Below are 3466 nucleotides of genomic sequence, written 5' to 3'. Positions count from 1 at the left end.
AGAAAGGACTTGTATCGTTAAAGTTTCATCCGAAAAAATTTACGGAAAATTAACAAACGACTAGGACGTAACACTATAATTAAAATATGACAATGTTAAATGTAATAAAAAGAAAATCAATTTTAAACATAATATGAGGTGTGTCTGAAACAATTAATCCCATTTTAACGAATTTCTATCACGAAACGAAGGAACAGGGAACAAGAAGTAATAAATAAAGTTAAATATTGTTACGTATCTGCTTGTTTGTTTGTTTCCAGTAGAAATTCTTTCAGAGGAGCTTCAGTGATACGAGTCCTTTCTTGATTAAACCAGTTTATTCTTCCTCGATACAAACTTTTAGTACACATAAGTTCCATAATCAGTACATTTCTCGTCACTTTAAACTTAATTTTTTTTATAATACACACTATAAATCACAGAGATTCACAACCTCGATAACTTCGCTTTCGACGAGTGCAAAACACACACTTTACGGCTCGAAACTAACACAATCATAAATTACACGGAACTCAAAGTAACTACTGCTCTCTCTTCATTCACCCAAGCTGGCTTTTCTGCCAGGTTTATGTACTAACAAAGAGGGCATCTTGGACTTCCCCGATCATTCGAGAAACATCACGCACGTTACCAGCGGCGTCACGTGACTTCTGCTGTCGTAACAATATTCTGTAAATGTGATAAGGTTCGAGATACTTAGATAATTAAAAGAAAAATTTAAGAAGTAAGTAATAACAACAGTAAATATTGTAAATAAATTAATTAGCAAAAATGAGTGCAATTTAACTAGTGACGTGATATTATATCATATACAGAACCATTATATAGCTAGTATTAACTGTATATAATAAGAGCTTATACTAAGGATACGTAAACTTGTCAATACAACATTTAAACGATTTTCAAAAATGTTAAAGTGTGAACATAAATGATTTGTTCATCTGTTCACTACTTGATAATTATGTTGAAACGGCCTTTTAGGAAATTCTTTGTTTATTAAATGCAAGCAAATTGTATGTCAAAGTGGAGCCCTTATAAAGCATCTGTTTCCCAGGCAATATATATTAACCAGGAAGTTATTCATACCTTTTCCAAAATTTTCAAGTGAAAGAAAGGTTAGGTATTAGAAATCAAAGAAACAAAGCCAGTCAAATTCATTTTATAAATGAATAACCTATTTTTTCTTTATATTTTCAATTTATTGTTAGAACAGAAAAATAGCACGTATAAAAATCACTTGATATCTTAAGAAATTGTTTTTATTAATGGATGATTCAAAAAGGACATCTCTCTGAACATTAAAAACTTGTTGAAACAATTTAGAGAAATAAACACTAGAACGTTCCCTGTCCTTTTAAGAACTTCGACACCTAAGAATCGACTCATTATAATACAGTTGCGCTCATAGAATGCAGTTATGTTAGGCCAAACTAGAAAGTTTAAAAGGCAGAAGTCGTCTACCATCTTGGGTCACAATTCAATTTCAGACAGGCTTCATTTTTTGGAATACATATCAAGTCAGTTGTTAGATGAAGAAAAAATAAATGTGAGTTTATTGTTTAATAAGTAGTGTTGTTTCTTATTTGTTTTTTATAGTATAATATAGGCCTAGGGTTACCATATTTCCTTAACAGAAAGAAAATGTATGGAAGATATGTGAGTCAAACATGCTGCTATAGGCTCAAATTTTTCATGATACACTTATAAAAAATGTTGTTGTTATTTAGCAGGAAGGATGTTTAAAATCACAGAAGTCAAATCAACATCAGAGCATCCCACGTCAACCTAACTTACCAAAAACATGATACTAACTGAGTGTACTTTTAACATCTCTTCAAATTATTTTTCCATGCGGGAAGTACGTTTAATGTCTAACATCGTCAAACACTAATACTGAGAATAAATACAAGCTGTACTAAAATATTCTGTACAGAGAAGATTTATCATAGAGTAAGTAGACTTTATATATAGGGATGGCCAAGGTACTCAATAAGCATAATACAAATATGCACGCTAAAAGATTACCAATGACAGAAAGTTTGCTTTGAAAAATTATTGCCAATCATTTTCATTTGTTTCTCTACCCAACAAGCCCCAAAACAAGGCAAGACACCATCGCTAAGATACCAAACCAAAAAGTGATCAACCCACCAAACTGTTCATATTGCTTCTTCTTGTTTCAGTCCAGATAACTCTACAACTACTTTATCACTGATGTCAGTTTAAACGCAAAACCACTCTATGTGTTTCTGAGCAGAGTACGATGTCATCGCTTAGTCGTAATAACTAGAAGTAATTTTAAAAAATCATAATTCTAGTGTAAATGACATTATCATTACCTCTTGAAGGCAGCTTTTTTACAGAAACCTGGTGATCCTTTAAAAACTGAAGTACAGGGTGAAACAGGAATTACCAACCAATAATAGATGAACATTAAGTGACTGTAACGTGTAGAATTCTGAATGCTTTGTAAGGATGATCTATGTATAGCTGTATCATCGATATATTCTTGTTTGCATTCTTTATGATACTGCCATCCCTACATCATTTTACATTTACAAAATGTTTTTACTACTTGTAATTAACTTTATGTGTGTTTGTTTTATTTTCTTCTTCTTCTTGTTATTGTTTTACATACATATATACACAGCGTGGTCACAAGTAAAGAGACACCACCTTTTCAGAAAAAAATGAAAATTTTCAGTCATATTCACATGAATTGATATATTTATAATTTAATTAATATCTAGTAGATCTTCCTTTCGCTTCGTGGAGTTCGTTGATCCTTTGGGGCATCGTGAGAATCATCTCGTTAATTTTAGATTGTGGTATTTTCGCCCACTCTTGCTTCAAAACTTGGAGTAGATCGCTCTTCGAAGTTGGTATTTTTGGTTGTTTCTTGACTTGCCGGTCGAGTATGGCCCACAGGTTTTCGATGGGGTTCATGTCAGGAGATTGGCTCGGACAGGGCAACTTCTGGATACTATTTTCTTCCTGCCAGTTTTGGGTGTTTCTAGCAGTGTAACACGGTGCTCCATCTTCCTGGAACAACGTTGTGTTATTGTCCACGAAACCCTAGGAATAAAGTGGCAAGTGTCCTTCCTCCAATATTTCGACGTATTTCGCAAAATTTATGTTACCAACGCACTCCACTAAGCTCGATCTCCCACCAACCCAAACAGCTCCCCAAACCATCACGCTGAAACCACCATGCTTCACAATTGGCTGCAATCTGTTGAGCCAAAACTCTTGGTGAGGCATTTTCCAGACCCATATCCTTCCACTGTCCGAATCTTGATTCGTCTGAGAACAATACGGTGTTCCGAAAGGCCAGAGGCTTGGTCATTATATCACTTGTCCACTTCTTTCGTTTGACTATGTTGGCAGGTCTTAATAAGGGCTTCTGTCTAGCTGCTCTGCAACGATAACCCAATCTGTGGAGAATCCGTTGAACAGACTTCGGGCT

Source organism: Limulus polyphemus, unplaced genomic scaffold (genome assembly GCF_000517525.1).
Source record: "Limulus polyphemus unplaced genomic scaffold, Limulus_polyphemus-2.1.2 Scaffold8156, whole genome shotgun sequence".
Taxonomy (NCBI): Eukaryota; Metazoa; Arthropoda; class Merostomata; order Xiphosura; family Limulidae; genus Limulus; species Limulus polyphemus.
Note: the sequence above shows the minus strand (reverse complement) of the source record.